The following is an 18,395-nucleotide window of genomic DNA, read 5'->3' as shown; positions in this document are numbered from 1 at the left end:
GTACAACCACTCTGGAAATCAGTCTGGTGGTTCCTCAGAAAATTGGATATAGTACTACTGGAGGATCCCGTAATACTTCTCCTGGGCATATATCCAGAAGATGTTCCAACTGGTAAGAAGGACACATGCTCCACTATGTTCATAGCATCTTTATTTATAATAGCCAGAAGCTGGATAGAACCCAGATGCCCCTCAACAGAGGAATGGATACAGAAAATGTTGTACATTTACACAATGGAGTACTACTCAGCTATTAGAAAGAATGAATTTATGAAATTCCTAGGCAAATGGATGGTCCTGGAGGGCATCATCCTGAGTGAGTTAACCCAATCACAAAAGAACTCACATTATATGTACTCACTGATAAGCCCAGAAACCTAGGATACCCAAGATATAAGATATAATTTGCAAAACACAGGAAACTCAAGAAGAATGAAGACCAAAGTGTGGACACTTTGCCCCTTCTTAGAATTGGGAACAAAACACCCATGGATTGAGTTACAGAGACAGAGTTTGGAGCTGAGACGAAAGGACGGACCATCTAGAGACTGCCATATCAGGAGATCCATCCCATAATCAGCCTCCAAACTCTGACACCATTGCATACACTAGCAAGATTTTGCTGAAAGGACCCAGATATAGCTGTCTCTTGTGAGGCTATTCCGGGGCCTAGCAAACAAAGACTTGAATACTCACAGTCAGCTATTGGATGGATCACAGGGCCCCCAATGGAGGACCTAGAGAAAGTACCCAAGGAGCTAAAGGGATCTGTAACCCTATAGGTGGAACAACAATATGAACTAACCAGTACTCCCAGGAGCTCATGTCTCTAGCTGCATATGTATCAGAAGATGGCCTAGTTGACCATCATTGGAAAGAGAGGCCCATTGGTCTTGCAAACTTTATATGCCTCAGTACAGGGGAACCCCCGGGTTCAAGAAGTGGGAGTGGTTGGGTATGGGATTGGGTGGGGTGTGGGTGACTTTTGCGATATCATTGGAAATGTAAATGAAGAAAATACCTAATTTAAAAAAAATATAAAGAATAAGAAAAAAAAAAAAGAATGAAACCAAAAAAAGATGGCATGTTTCCATAACCTTTACTTCAATCATATGTGTCACCTACTTGTTTGAACAGAGAAACTTGCAAAGTCAATGGATAGAAAACTTCACATGCAGTCCAGAGGCTGAAAAGTTCTTACTGATTTTCAACACACACATACACACACACACACACACACACACACACACACACACACACACACAAAACATACCCTTTAATTTTACTGTACAAGATCTGTTTCTGGTAGGCATTCGCCATGATTCTTCCACTGTACATGTTACAGAGAAAGCCAAAGCACCCAATCAAATGTCTTATTCTTTATTATACACTGTGTTCATACTGTACTGTATTATACACTATGTATAAACACTATGTGGTACATATTCCACTTTTTGCAATACTTGAATCAATGAGAGCATCAGAATACAAAACAAAACAAAAACAAAAAAGAAAACAAGCAAACAAACAAACAAAAAACAATATGTTCCTTGGGACTCTATGCAAAAATCAACAGAGAATAAACAAAAATGAACTTGTTCCAATAACCTTGTTTGAGGAAAGTATAATAAGAGCCCATCAGCACTCCCAGCAAGTCTAAAATCAGTCCTGCCTCATCTATAACTGCCAACACATCTGATGCCTATGGCCTGTCTTCTCTTTTCCAAATTATCTATCTAAGGAATAAGCACTTTCCAAAGTAGCCAAGTTCAGACAGTCTCAGGCAAGTCAAATAATGATAATGGGCTTTGGTCTCTCTGGCTGTGAATGGTGTGTAAGTCACTATTGTGATTTGACACTTTCTCCATCAAGGTTCACCCATGGAAACAGAGAAGTTATGCCTTAAAGAAGGGGCTAGGTTGTAAGGACTTCTCTCCCTCCTCAAAGAGGTGTGGTTCCTGTGAAAGGGTCCATGCAATACTACCTTTTCTACCCTCCATTGTTCTTCTTCAGTGTGAGAACACAGATCCGAAAACGCCACAAAATGCAACAACACAAGGTCATGTTGAAAAGGGAGGCCAGTCCGTTACCAGACCCTGTCTCTGTCAGCACCCTGACTTCAGGCTTATAGCCTCCAAAGTAATAAAGTCATCCTTTCTGACAACTGGCAAGGCGGTTGAAAGGAAATGAAGTCAGGGAAGAGAGAAGGAAATGCTTGGATAGTGTATATTAGGATATAAATTCGAGGTTGCATTCTCTTTCATCAAAGCTCTCAGAGAATGTAGCTGTGCTCATTCTTCTTGCGTAGCATAAACATATTCGAACTCTGAAAATGAAATCAACTCAAGGTAAAATGTTAGAAAGACCATGAGTTGTATTTCACAAGCAAGACATTGATTTTTTCCACAGCTGGTCTTTTCTGCTGCACATGAAAGCCTGCATCCATCAACACTCACATCCTCTGCTTGGACATGGGCATAATTACGGCTAGTCACAAATCTGCTTGTCTCAGGTCATTATCAGAGGCTTGGGCCACCAAATTTTCTCCCTATTTCCTTCCACAGGGATGTGAAAGGACTTACAGAAAATAGCACTTTTAACAAGGGATTTTCCTTAATTGATTAAAAAATATTAAAGAAGTTTCCAGGTACATAGTCTAAGCCTCAGGGTGAGCTTGATCACACCTTCTAGTTCAAAGCTCTGTCCCTTTCACAGTCTCCAGGTGAGCAACGCTTTTGAATGCCAATCTGGAGTTAGCAGAGTGGTTGCAATGACTTACATCTTTTTTTTTAACCTCCAATATAATTTCTATGTACCCCTCAGAAGAAGTTGTGCTATACCAATCTTAATTTCTGGCTGATGTTAATTAAGCTGTAGTCATGTGAGATGTTCACTCTGAGGAAGTAGGTGATGGAAGCAAGAGAACTTACTGGATTTTTTTAAGTCTTCAAATTGTAAGTTCAAATTTTTAAAATAAAAAGTTAAAAAGGAGATAAAAAGGAAGTAAAAGTTAGAGTCTTTATAAACATGAGTCTAGACATACGGACTTTGAGAAATGAACAGTTTTTCTGAAGCCTCTAATCATTACCAAGTTTATGCCATGTCTAAGAAAGATAATTTATATGACATAAATGATAATACTTACAAGAAGAAGAGCAGTCAACATATTTTGCAAGTGTTGTCATGTACCAGTAATTGGCTGTGTAACTTGGCACAGATTTAATATTTATATCAAATGCATAATGGGGGCTCTATCTCATCCCTGTTCATACTACAAAAGTAAGGATCTAAAGAGATCTCTAACTGGCCAAGGAACCTGTGCTTACCAACTACTGAAAGTAGAGGATGTTATAGAGGTTATAGTCTCTATATCGTTCCTGAATGGCAAGATGAAATTCAGGCACTAAGGAGGAACATAAAATTTTAAACAGGAGGTGTAAAATAAGAGAGGATGGCCAATAGGATAATATTTCAGAATGCATTCCAGCTACTTTGGTTCAATGGTCAAGAGACCGGCAGCTGTGCTTGGCTTAGCATTGACAAATATTTCTCCTAAGGATCTCAAACAGAAGACTGATAAATGTAATTTCAAGTGGCACCCCTCTTACCTTTTGAGGAAGTGACATTGAGTTTAGTAGGTAGTCAGTCCCATTACCTCTACAGTAGAAGTAGCTCATTCAAACCATGCTGTGTATTATTTTCCCCAAACTAAAGCATAGACATCTGGGAGGAAACTCATTAAAGAGTCAGGATGTTCCAGACTCGAGTCTTAGCAAGTTCTAGACACAAGATTCACAAGCCTCCTCCCAAAGGTTGACACTGCTGAAGGGAGGGAGACTGGCAGGGCTGCCACTGGTCATGAACGAGTTTTTGATGATGCAGCATCTCTGCATGCTGGGCTTTTCAGTGATGGAGCTGTCTTTGATCCATGAGTATTCCTCTCAAGACACTTACTAATTCACAAAGCCTGACTTGAATGGAATCATTGGTTGGTCTCTTCATTAGTATTTATCTTTGTTGAATAGACATTTGTTCAAATCTCCCCAGGAAAAGACACATAGTAACAAGCCCTTCTGTGAAGTAGCAGGAGAGATGGCTCAGTGGTTAAGAGCACTGTTGGTCTTGCAGAGGAGCCATGTTTGATTACCAGCACTCATATGTTGGCTCATAACCATCTATAAACCTAGTTCTAGGGATCCCACAAAGGTACACATGTGATACACAAGTAAAATGCAAGCAAAACACTAATACAAATTAAGTAAAATTAAATACAACTGTTTTAAAAAGAAAAGCAATTCTGTTAAAAAAAGTTTAGCAGGTTATTGACATTTTGTACTGTGAGTATACTATGTTCTCTAGTCCATTTAATCCAAAGAAACATTTTAGAATACCTGGACTAATGCTGTTTTTCTTCTCTAGGCTTATGATAAATATTCATTGGACATGACTCTGTGACTGGGTTTCTTTAACAAGTTCCTACAGCAGATGGTCCATCCTCTCCCTCTCTCTCAGAGTGAACATCAAAGAGCTCACATCTTCTAGGTGTCCTCTCTGCTGCATTGCATCTGTAGCCAATTATCTGTATACTGTTATCATGCTATTTCCCTACCTGCAACACTTTCTCTCTTGCATGTTCACCACACCACTTTCTTACTGGCTTAGAATCTCAGGTAAGTAACACAGTCATTACTCATTGTGAACTATGGCACAGCCAATTATGGTAATCCTGCTACATCTACAGGTGCCTGGTTCAGCAACCTATAAGGGTTAATCTCAAGTTTACAAGACATGAGTAGAGGACCTTGACCAAAGAAACCTGTTGTTTTAGCTGTGGTTATAATCCAGCCTATAACTGAAGTGTTATGGCTTCATAACAAAAATGTGACCTACTGTGTGCAGCAGTGCAGAGACTGAAAGAGTGTCTGGGTCCTAGAAGTCATTGCTGAAATCTCTAAACAACCACAGACCACTGGCTCCTATTCAAGACAATACATTTCTCCTTGTTAAAGGCAATGTTGATCAGAGTTTGTGTCACCTGTTCAGACAAGGTCTTAATTGATAGAATGCCTGTCTTCCATGTTCTCAGGACACTTTATGATTTAGTTATCGGCACTGTTACTGCTTTATATTGAAATTACCTCTCACTTGCCTGCTTCTCCTGTTTGACTCTTAGCTTCTCAAGGGTAGAAACCTTGACTCTTTCATTGCTTTATTCTTGGTGTGGTGCCAGAGTGTCTGGTATATTAAGAAGCTCAACAAATGTTTGCTGAGCTTAGGAAAGTTATTTAAATTCAGTCACACAACAGCGTAGTATTCATATTCCAGTTTTGCAGTGCAGAAATTTTGATACCTTAAAATCACACAACTAATGCTATCTAACACCAGAAATTTGACTTCCAGTTCTAAAAGTCTAAACTCACACTGGCATGACTTTATCAGTGACAGAGAGTGTGCTGATGTCCTAGAGACCTAGACAATAGCTCTCATTAATTGAGGTGGTTTGGAGTTTTGTTTTGTTAAGTCAAATGTGACCTGAGAGTCACTCTCAATTCAGTACTAAGGGCACTTATGCCAAGTCACTGTACTGAGCTCACACAACTTATTTCTAATCAGTCTGTAGGTTTAATACATTTCTTTTCCTTAGTGAGGGATAAAAGGAAGAAAGAGCAAGATAGGAGGGGGTACAAACATGCAAGCCCACACACATTTCCTTCCATCACAGAGGGAATTCAAGTCAGAGATACACTACTTAGTTATCTGGTTCTCCCTGGCAACTGTAATTCTAATCTTGATCACATCCAGACAGCTAAGCAATTTAGAATTTCTTCAGCATGCTGGGTTGGGAGTAGAGGGAACAGATTTGCTGAAAAAGGAGATATGAGAAAACGCAAAGCAGAGATAGGGAGCAGCTGTTAAAAATAGAGGCAGTTTTTCAGTCCATCACAGTGAAAGTATTCTTAGAGGGAGACCATGATCAAATTGCTAATACTACCACATTATGAAATCTGACGGAGTTTGTTGAAATGAACGCAAAGTTCTTCTTCATATCGCCTTAACTTACCAAATTATATTGAAGTAATGATTTATTTAAAAGGTAAGGTAATTTCTCCGAAATATTCCCTAAATAAACTGGTAAAAATTGAAACACACTGGATCTTGACTTAACCTGAGAATACATGTTCTATTTGGGGAGTCTAGGCAGGTGACTGTGAAGCCCAGTGTGATCTTGAAATCAGCTGCTGGATCTTCCTCTCAGCCTTACTGCAATGGGACTCTATACTGTTTGAGGATAGCTCTGTTTGCTACCTCTTTGGAAAATAAACTTCAGTATTTTCTTAACTGTCCTACACCAGAACGATTTAGTATCCCTGGAGCTCCCAATACATTGCCAGAGGTGCCCCTGTCACTTGGTAAAATGAGGATACGTGCTTCATTCATTCTAACATGAATAGTATCGGCCAGACACGTTTCCAAGTTATGAAGAAAGGATTCTGTTTAATTAACCAGTAATTTTATTTAATACTTAATAGCAGTGTTTAATAATTTATAAAATTAAGATCAGAAAATTCATAGTATATTCCTAATGCATTGTAAGTAAAAGCTAAAATAAACCAATGCTGTAAGTTAGAAACTTGCATAACAGCTAAAAGCAAATTTGCTTGCATAGAAGGGCTAGTCAGCATTTTGACTACGAAGATTTCTTCTTCATAAGGTGTCTGAGGACATGTGAAGAAGCAGTCTAAGAAGCAGATAATAGCTTTCTCTTCTGATGACTAGGAAGACATTTGTTCTCTCTCTCTCTCTGATTATGTATGTGTGTTGTGTGTGGGTGTATGTTTGACAATGACTGTGTGTGTATTACACAATGTTCTGTGTGGTGTGTAACAATGGATTGGGTGTATTTGTGAGTGAGTGTGTGTGTGTGTGTGTGAGAGAGAGAGAGAGGAAGAGTATGGACCATCGGCTGTAGGAACTTGTTAAAGAAGTCATTTTCAGTAAAGTCTGGTCTAAAAATATTGAATGGAAAGTTCCAGAAGTAAACAAAAAGTTTCCATCTACCTTGTGATGCTTTGAACAGAGTTGGGTCCCATAGACTCATGTGTTTGAATGCTTGGCCCACAGGGACTGGCACTATTAGGAGGTATGTCCTTGTTGGAGGAAGTGTATCACTAGGGGGTTGGCTCTGAGGTCTCAGATGCTAAAGCTCAGGCTCTGTGGTTCTCTGTTCACCTCTTATTGCCTGTCTATTCTAATGTAAAACTCTCAGCTCCTTCTCCAGCACCATATCTGCTTTCAGGCCAACATGCTTCTAGCCATGATGATAATGGACTAAAACCAGCTCCAATTAAATGTTTTTCTCTATAAGGGTTTCTATGGTTATAGTCTCTTCAGAGCAACAAAAGGTGTAAGACAACCCTGCTTCATCGTGGCTGGATAATGAGCCTTCCTTTTGCTTAACATATTGATGATACATATGCTAGCTTCTTACCAGTCATTTCCAAATCTCTTAGTGATCAGCCATTTATCAGAGGATCAAAAGGTTATGTTCATGTAACCTTCATGTCGTATCCTGATACTCCCTTAAAATGCTTATAGATGTTGGTATTTTCTTATTGTACCTACCTTAGAAGTTAAACTTTAGCATGTGTATGTGCATGTGCACACACGCACACACACACACATACACACGTGTATCTCTGTATATTAAGAGTCTGATAGTATGCTCAGTTTCAGGTACCCACTGAGAGTCTCAGAATGTAGCCTGATAAAGAAGATCATTATATTGTCTCCTTTAGTTTATTAACTAAAAGGTCTTATTCTTCAGAATGATTAAAATAATTTTAATTGACTTTTTAATGGGGTAGATGGGCCTCCCAGAGAGATTCATTTCACTGTACTTACTATACCTACATGGAAACATTCATGGTAAGCTTACCATACTGAATTTACACTTTAATTCATATTCTTTACTTTTCCTGTCTCTAGATAAGGGAAACTAATGATTCTGTATCAAGAGCTACTGACATGTGTGCTATGAAAAACCATACATTAAGTATGATTCTTAGTGAGAAAACAAAATTTTAACCCTGTCGATAACACAGTAAGTGACCCCTGTTGTTAATAGTCTAGTGGTATCCAGCAATTTAGGGCATAGACAGAGAAAAATGTAAAGTAACTGAAAAGGTAGGCATCTATTAGGATTTTATCCTAAGAACCACACATGGAAGTATTAGTGCAATCTGTGGTTCACTTTGCTTCTTGGATCATATAGAATCCACATGTATAATCAACTACTCAGTAAGAATTTTGGAAGAGACAGAGAAAGAAGACAGTTCTTCGACATGTAGGCACACACATAAAGGAATTTATTCCACCTACACTCCTTCTTAAACAGTAAAAACCTTGAAAATTCAGTGTATACTTAGTTTGATTGGGAAATGTAGGGGAAAGAGTGATGGCACACAATAATTTATTTAGATGCATCAATAATAGAGGAACAGGATGGACGCTTTGCCGCAATGTCTAGGATGTAACAGGATGGAAGGAGGAAGTAATTCAGAACACAATGCCTGTTTATCAGGAGACAGCACACAGAGACTGTATTTAAACCTGCATTGCAGCTCTTCTCTCTTTAGCATTTAAATTGATTCACCAGTTTACATTTATTCCCCACCTTCCTGTCCAACTCAGACGGCGAAACGGTGATTAGAACGAGCCTCTATTTTCTCTTTCGGATTCCTTCATTGACAAACAATATTAGAGTTTCATCTTTAATTTTGCTGCAAAACATCTAAAATAGAAGGGAATGAGGAACTTGGCTATGGGAACTCTCAAATTTAATCTTCTTTGCAGTCTGATTCCTGCTGCGTGAATGGCACAGTCTGATCTTATTGGCACTTTCAACTGCAGTGCCAGGTTCATTTCAAATTTAATACAATGTATTTGTCATTCCCACCCTTCTCCCGGTAAGAACACCGCTACCAAATGGCTACCGGTTGGTGGTCTGAGAAAGATATCTTGCAGAAAATGAGAGCTGTCCTCTAAACCGAAATGACTCATCTCACATATTACGTGTCTTCTGTTTTTGCAGAGGACACTATTGCTCTCCACCATTTAGTCTTTTCGTAATCCATCTAGGTAACAATAAAAGAAGTAGCGTAATATTTACTCACTGCCAGCTTCAGAAAGAGAGTAACATATCTCATGGATTTCACAAATGTCTTGCCCAGCAGGAAGCTAGAGACAACAGATTACAATCCATCAATACTACTGTTGATTCTCAGTGTAAGCCAATGTCTTGCGCAGTTCTGACCCACTGCTGTTAAACTCTGACATGACCAGGCAGCCCATCAGCCCCATCTGGCTCAGAACCATGTTTCTCAATTGGTGGTCCCTAGATCAACCCTGTCTTCATTACTAAATAATTTATTAGAAACTGAAATTCCTTGGCTCTCTACACTGAAAATATATATATTCTATTGTAGCAACCAAGATTTGTGCCATCACAAGCCATCTATTTTATTTGATTTACACTAATTTCTTAACTATGAATCCAGAAGAAAAGAGATAGAGTAAAATGATCCTTCAACATTCCAGAACCAATTTTCCTGTACAACGAGTGACTGCTGAATAGAGCCATTTACTATAGCCTTGCCCTGTATGTTTCAAGTTGACAGGGGGAAGGGTGGAGTGAAAAATCATACCCACCATGTATAGTGAGTTCAGTCATCTATCCCTTTATAGGATCTGTGACTATAGCCCCTTAATCCAGAATGTCCAGATTTATTTAAAGAAAGGAAGAAAGGAAAAAAGAGAGAAAGACTTAAAGAAAAAATTCGTTATTATTTTGTAAAATGAGAGTTTCTAGACGTTCTTTCTCATTTTGATTCAGGTTGTTCCCAGGATGTTATGAAGAGGCAATCGTTTACCTCTACTCATAAACTCCCAGTAAGTTACCAAGGTTCCATTCAGGGACCACAGGATCCTATAGACTTCTCACTCCCTATGACCAACACTGATAGATCTCTCACCTAAACATCTCGGGAATACTGCCTGTATGATTTACCACCATTCACCATTACCATTGCTTTATGTTCTTATTTGCAGTATGTGGAAGTGTATCTAAATACACACATACAGGCTGAATTAGATATACAGAGATACCATGCATCTCCAGTTAGACTGTAAGCTCTTTGAAGATAGAGGCTTCTCTATTCATCCTTGAGTCTATTATGGCTCTCTGGATACAGTCTCACATCCAGTAAGTAGAAATGTGTTTCCAAGGTAGCCAGGCTCTCCTGGATGCTTCCAATCTCCTGCTTGTGTCAGCCATCCCTTCTCTTATTCTACTTACCACTGACAGAGTAGTCAATCACAATCCATTGCAAGGCAAACTATTCATTAAAGTCACACATTCCCCTGATAGGCAATATTACACTTTAAACCTGATTAAATGGTCCTTGGAATGCAAGATATTTAAGGAAAAATATACTACACTGGACAAATTTGGGCTTTCCTGAAAAGCCTCTAGACAGTAAGTATATATAGACAATAGATTTTCCAACTTCAACTTTATCAAAACTTCTGTTTTCTTCATCTAATCATCTGTTCTTGTAAACTAAGTTTTATTAAGGAAAAACAAAACTGGATCTGTTGCTCTCATTATTATGCAGGATCAGCCAAAATACTCTTGAGTCCTCCACAAAATGAAAATATAAATAACCTACTCTCCAAAGTTATATGGCAATAGGGGGAAAACAAGACTCAAGACTCATCATGAATTACCCAGATGTCCCAACTGCAAAACAAATGGAACGTGATGCAACTTTATTGTTGTTTTCAAAGGGAGAACCAACACAGTACATAAACGTTCTTAGTTTATTAATAAATAATTGACAAATTAAATTTTTGAAAGTATTAAATGGGCTGTGATTTTGACTTTTGCAGGTGACTCTTTAAATGCTGTGGTCATTGCAGGATGACTCATTTGAATCTTTTTGTCTTCTTCAGGAATAGCTCCACTAAATCTTTCCAATCACAGTTGTCTTTGAGATACAATATGAAGACACACTATGTAAAACTCCAGCAATGATTCCTTGGCAGTGAGTAAGAATTAGAAACTGAAGCAGGAAAGGGAAGAGGGCTAACGAACGTGTGAATAGATGGTTTCCACAAGGTCTCATCCTAGTAGAAGTTAGATGATGTGACATCGCAACCTCAAGCTCATCTCAGTCATTTTCTGAAGGTTCCTTTCTAGGAATGTGAATGCCCTAGAAAGGCTCCTGCAGCCATAGAAATTCCTCAGGCAAAAAGATGCATGCATTTCAGTGCATATTTCACATTTACATGATCAGCAACATGGTTAGTGGAGAGGGGAGGTTCTATCTGAGGTGAAAACCCCAGCTTATGCTAGAATCCACTATGTCTCATTAATTCAAAATCTCATTTGTCTGGACTCTCATTGTTTATGGAAAATACACAGACATTTTTACATTCTCTTTGACCTCTTTAAATAGTGCAATATAATGTAGGAATCACTTTTCTATTTAAAAGAGAAACAAGAGTCTTACTTTTAAAAAAATCCAATTATCATTATCCTTTCTAAAACACACATCTTAATAAACTTCAGACTAATTTCAAAGCAAGTTACCATGGCTCAAATGTTTTAGAAAATTCATACTTGAAATTTGTTTCAGATCTTCTAGATCTCAGCAGAGGTTCTAATTTGAATACCTTGCTTTAATATGTGTCTTCACCACAGGAATCTACTCATGTGGTAAAGATGTGTCTGACAAATTAGTCCCTTCTCTTTCCTCCTAATGTCCATTAAATTAAATCTTGTGCTGAAATGAAATGTAGAAATTCTTCTAAGAGATATCAAAGGTGTACAGAGGGAACTCTAAGGCTTCACCTGAGAAACAGAAGATACAGTGTGATCAAAAAGCTTGGAAATGGAAGACTTGTCTAACAGGAGGTCCTGTTTAGAATCCCCATGAAGCACAAACAATAAAAATCTCTCTGGAATTTGACATCAGCCTCACAAGCAAGCCATAGAACACTCCTTGAAATAGAAATATAAAACAAACAAAGCTTCTAAGTCTAAGCATAGATTTTAAAACATTAAACCATCTTAATCCAACTCAAATAAATAATATCCAGGCAGGTTTCACTAAACAAAGCTACCCTTGCAGTGAATTGTTCGTGAAAGACAAGACCACCTACAAGGATGGCCCCCAGTGACCTTAGAGATGGGATGGCTCAGTGGTTAGAGAGTGTAGTTAGTCAGATGGCTCAAAAAACCACTTCTAACTCTAGCTCAGGGAATCCACCACCATCTTCCGGCCTCTGAGAGAACTAAACTTCTGTGAACACCCTCCCTGCCCCAACCATACATTTAAAAATTGTTGAGAGCCAGGCTGATCCAGGTCTTTCTCAGAGGCTCCAATGAAAGGGCAAAAGAACCTAGTTCTGTGTCTTTGACAAGGGTTCAACATGGCAAATTCCAGATAGGAACTGGGGCCAATACCTTCAGGAGCTATTGCTTTGGCTCCTGAGAACTTGGATCTTTTCACCCTGAAGAGACTGGCGTTATGAATTCCAAAGCTGCTGTCTCTGACACCTTGAGGTATTCTATGCTCCCCTGTGAGACATTGCTTGATTAGATTTCTGCCTACTTGCATCCCATTTTGTTTCCAAAACCTGTATATATGAGATTCTGTAATTTTTAATAAGTGTGCTTGCATGAGCCATCGGCATGTGTGAGATTCCCCAGTGACAAACTTTCTTATCTTCTCCCATCCTGGTCATCTCACTCCTGGAAACCTGTTGCTGAAGAACAACCTGCTGCTCTATGTCATGGAATAAAATAAAATCTTACAAAATAAAGGAAAACAATCTCTTTGAGATGGAAAGCAAAGCCACCCATAAGGGTAGGAAAATTGTTCCTCACACTTAGTGAAATTATTGACATTGGAAAAGTCTAATGTGGAGATTAAAATAAGAAGCCTTGTATGTATGGGATATTGTGTGACAACTCAGAAGAACTCTAACTCAACGTTCTTGTTAATACTTGAGCTTTGTTACTCCTGATACGCTTTACCTCAGCAGGCTAATTGTTCCCTTTCCATAAGCACATGGTCTGTGTCACGCCATCTCTGAAGAAATATGCTTGGTTTAGGTATAAAAATAGTTATTTCTTCTTTCAATTAAAAATATTTGATAGTTCTGCCCAGTTCTTGCTGCTGAGGCAGACTCCTAGTTGGTCTACTCCTGTGAAGACACCACATCCTGACACTTGTTGCCAGGTAACTGGGGAGGAACATACCTGGCTATAGTTGGGTAACTGTGGGGGTGGAGTCTAGCCAGAATGCCAAGTGCTTGAGACATTGTCTGCATGACTTATAGTCACAGAATTATGGAGTTGTGGGTTCTGTGGTGCCAGGCACCTGTCTCTTGAGAACATTCATGGCTCACTGTTCTGTCCCTTGTAGCGTTTTCTACTGGGTCACCAGAGCAAGCCTCGTTAAACCAAAACAGGCTGCCTTTCATGGTCCCCCTTACACACATATTGGGTGGGGTAAAGACTTGGGGAATGGTATTCAGGAGGGCAGGGGTTTTGGTGGGTGATGGGTCCCTCCCCTTCTCCTCTGAGTGGGTGAGTTCCCCCTGGTTATCCCCCTGGTGCATCAAGTCTGAAACCAGGCAAGGCAGCTAGAAGAGCATATCCCACAGACAGGCAACAGCTTTTGGGATAGCCTCCACTCCAGTTGAAGCTGCACATTTGCTACATAACTTCAGGAAAGCCTAAGTCTAACCTATGTATGATTTTTGGTTGGTGGTTCAGTCTCTGAGAGCTCCAAGGGTTCAGGTTAGTTGACTCTGTTGGTCTTTCTGTGGAATTCCTATACCCTTTGGGTTCTTAATCCTTCCTCCTATTCTTTCTAAGAGTCCCCAAGCTCCATCCACTGTTTGGCTGTGGGTGTCTACCTCAATCTGAGTCAGCTGATGGGTGGAGCCTCTCAGAGGACAGCTGACTAATCAGGGTTGGGAAATTTTGCTTCTCACAGTTACTTCCCAGTTTCAATATGTTCTTTGTACTTTTGAAAAAACCCAGGCAAGAGTATGACAAATATTTTGAGACCCAAAGTGCATTCACCTTCTTTGTGATAAGAAGAATGCGCAGGACACCAACGACAGTCCCACATAGAGGTGGGCACAGTGGTTACTTCCTTTCTCCAATCCTAACCCTGGAAGTTTTGGGGACCATAATGGCCCAGAGTTACAGAGAAAGAGTCAAGGGAATTTCAACTCCTTTAAGTCCATACCAAAACAAACAAACAAACAAACAAACAAACAACCACCACCACCACCACCACCACCACCAACAACAACAACAACAACAACAACAACAACAAAAAACAGGAGTTGGCTACTTAATCCCTCCTTCCCTCCCCTGCACCAGAAAGCCAGCTAGCTCCTGCACCAATAACCCCAGCATGAATTGATTACCAACAGTTATCATGTTTCATTCACATCTTGTTTGACCATAATGCTACACAGCCCCCACCACCCACATTCCCATAACCCCCACCCCACCCTGACCCTGGACAACAGCCCCTGGGTATGCAGAGAAAGCACCTTTTAACACCTCTGCCCTGGTTAATAATGGTACATTGCTACACAAACCTTGCCCCAGAGATATAGGCCACCTTCCTGGGGGCATAAATATTTTCCATCATCAATGAACCAAACGAGTTCCCCAAGGCTGTTCTTGGGTGTGTTCTTTGTTTGTGCATTTATCCTCAACTGGTACCAAGTTAAACTTCATGCTCAAAGGCCTGGGTACCCAAAAGGGAAAGTGGACTCAGGAAAGCAGATGTTGGGGTAGGAGATCACATATTTGAGACCAGCCTAGGCTACCAAACAACATCTACTTTCAAAAAATTAAAATTAAACAAAGGTAAATCTAAAGAATTTATGAATGTGTGTGTGTGTGTGTGTGTGTGTATGGTGTGTGTATGTGTTTGTGTATGTGTAGGGGGTGTATATATGTGGCGTGTGTCTATGTGTGTGGTTTATATTTATATATGTATGTGTGTGCATGTGGTAGGTATGTGTATGTGTTTGTGTATGTGTGTATATGTATGTGGTGTGTAGATGTAAATGTGTGTGGGGATATTTGTGTATATAAGTGTGTGTTTGTATATGAGTATATTGATTAGTATGTACTCAAATCTGTTTCTTTGAATGTGAATCGTATGTGTTTTTTGTATGTGAGTATATGTGTAACTGTGTGTGTCTCTGTGTGTATGCATGTGTGTCTGTGTGTATGTTGCATGTGTATGCATGTGTGAGTTGTGTGTGTGTGTGTGTGTGTGTGTGTGTGTGTGTGTGTGTGTAAGAATGTGGTTTTCTTGGTGTGCAGGGAAGACAACTCAAGGGTTAAAGCCTTGTAGAGTGAAGACTATAGTTTGGATCCCCCTGAACCCAAGCAAATGCCTACATTGTCATAGCCATCCCAGACCTCCAGAGCTCAGAGTGGGAGAGAGTACACTCCTGTCTAGCTGGTAAAGAAACTGGATGAGTCAGTAAACTCTGGCGTCACCTAAGAGATCTAGCCTCAGTAAATACAGTGGGAAGAAACTGTGTAACATTTGCAATGTCCACACTGGGTGTCCACATGTATGAACACATGTATACCCACAAACATGTGAAAAGGTATACAAACACATGCATAGCATTCAAACATACAGGTGGGGTTGGAGGGGGGGAATCCCTCAGCTTCTAAGTCTGAAGAGAACACATACACTCCAGGAGATTGTGGGATTTTTTTTTCCAACATATTTCTATCCAGAGTCCTGACAGGGACTTATAGATAAACCTAAGGAAGACAAAGCAAGCTGCCCTTGGGAATTCTATTCTGCTTCAAGTCTGACTAGATCTAATATGAGTTTTGGAGTTTCTCATATCAAGTAGCAGACAATTTCTTCTGGCTACATCCATTTATCTTGAAATAAATTCTGAAACAAAAAGTCTGCAGAGCAATTGATAAACTCAGTGTGATAACTATCAACTTTCATAAGCAAAGAAACTCACAGGAAACTGTCTCAAACATTCTGTTCTCAACCATTTAAATGAGTGGCAGTAGCTTTATCAAGGAGGTGGTTATATGAAGACCCTCATAGGAAGCTTCTCTGTGAAACCTTCACAGCCAATCACAGATGCACACAGCCATTGAGCCCCAGGGGGCACACTGATTGTGTCTGCAATTTCTCACTGAGTAGGAGCTTGTTTCAGTTATCAGGAGGTCAGCATGATGTTCCTATTGCCATGATGGTGGCTGCTGCCTCACAAGAGATCAAGTTTATCCTGATATTTAAAAGTCCACAGACTTCATAAAGCTAATGGGAGCAATTATAAATTCCAACTTTCCCCAAGCTTGAAAGCCACTGTGTCATGGTAAAGAGGAAACCCTATAGCAGTTGAAGAGGGCAGATCATACACTATGTAGAAAACCTCTAATGCTGTGGACCTAGGTTGTCATGACAACTTTCTAGTGCTTGCTATGAGATGATCAAAACACAATGATCAGTTGCTATGGGACTCAACCCAGTGAGCTTTCCATTTTCTCAACTAGAGGGTGGAAAGAACTCCTAGATGTGCTCATTCTAATCTTCAGTACTCTCTGCACTATATATAGTACTCTTGTGTACACTATTTCCATAAATCAAACATAATACCAAATATATATTATAAGCTTGTTTTGAAAAGTGAGGGGCCCTAATGAGGCATCTCAATTACAGATAATCCTGATCACATTCATATACCTATTTTAACCCTCAGAATGCTAACACTCAAAGGTAGATTTCTCTCCCCTCCTCTAGAGACCTAAAGGAAAATATTCTTTCATAAAATTAAATCATTTGGCCATTTAATAGGTAGATGGTAAGGATTAAAATTCCAAGCTGGGTGAAGGGAAAAGTCTAGGACTAAACTTGGCACTTACTTCGGACACCACATTCAACACAGGATGCTTTTAGGATAAGATCAGTAGGGTGTTCTCAACACCCAGCAATCCTCCTCATCAGCTGGGTGTCCTACCATTCAAGTCTACTGCCATGAACTGTTTCCTTGGAAATGGCATCAAGCCTAAGCCCTCACATTTGAATAACCCTCCTGGGTTGTAAATCAGACTTCCCACTAACCTTTTCTCAGACCCTAGAGTTTCCCAGATAGCTTAAGAATACTAGATAAAAATTATTACTTACGTTTACAGCTTTGCTATAAAGAACATTTACAAGATATACAGATAAGTAGCTAGATGGAAGAGATGAACCAGCAAAACCAAGCCCTTTAACAGCGTTATGGAGATAGACAGAGGAGATGCATAGGATAAGAAGGTGTTCAGCTTGATATAGAGCATCTAGGCTCTCTCTGGGCACACTGCCCACTCTGCCCACTCTGCACACATCTCTATGTATCTATGTGGAAGGGAGTTCTGATCTCTGTACTCCATAGTCTGAAGACCCCTGTGGAGGATTTACCAGAAGGGATGATTAATAAGGAGTCCAGTCTGTCTCCACATCCTTGTGGTTGAGAACTAGGAATGAAATTTTCAAACTTCTAGTAATGTATCAATCTATCTGGAGACTAGTTACACACAGAAATCAACCCAGAATCATTTTCCTAGAATAAAAGACATTTCTATCATGCATGAAAACTGCAAGGGACTTATGAGCTTTATGTCATAAGTTATATTCAAAGATCAAGTAAGACAGCAAAGGCTCTTTTAGAACCTAGACTCACCAGGAAATCACAAGGAGTCCAAAATGAGTGTGCCAAGAACCAGGGAAGAAGAACAAATCATACTTTCCTTAATATAAATTATAATATCAGGAAGCACCACAGAGGGATCTTATTTGCCTGCACTAATAAGGCACACCTCACCCCATGTAAACATTACATGGGTTGTATTAAAAGCAGAAACTATTAGTTCCAACTATTTATTGCAGCTATTGCAATCTGTTGTTGCCTTCTATTTAATTAAACAACCATCTGCTTTCTTCAGGGAAACAATACATCATTTAATAAGAAAATGTACATTTGCCTACTTACGTTCGCTATTTTAGAGAAAGAAAAAGAGTATAGAGAAGTGGAGGAGAAAGGCCAGAGAGAGAAGAGGGAGGAAGAAATTAAAGCAAGGAAGAGTTTGCCAGATGTCAGCCCCGTGAGAATGTTAATATCCATTCTGAAGCTGCTTTGTAATTTCCTCCCATCCTGTGGGTTACTTCGCTCTGTAAGTCAAAACATTTCATCTCGCACACAGAGAGCATTGTGAACAGGGTCTTGCATGGCAGAGCTGATTAGGAGACAGGCTCCCCATCCCTCTGAGAGAC

General features: G+C 39.7%; 1 protein-coding gene across 1 annotated transcript in view; it reads right to left on the bottom strand.

The window, feature by feature from the left end:
- Positions 1-18,395, bottom strand: part of Thsd7b (thrombospondin type 1 domain containing 7B) — an 879,842-nt gene that overhangs the window by 477,513 nt on the left and 383,934 nt on the right. The gene's annotated exons all lie outside the window — the stretch shown is intronic.

This window comes from Mus caroli, chromosome 1 (genome assembly GCF_900094665.2).
Source record: "Mus caroli chromosome 1, CAROLI_EIJ_v1.1, whole genome shotgun sequence".
Lineage (NCBI taxonomy): Eukaryota > Metazoa > Chordata > Mammalia > Rodentia > Muridae > Mus > Mus caroli.
Note: the sequence above shows the minus strand (reverse complement) of the source record. Positions and strands in the feature narration are given on the sequence as shown.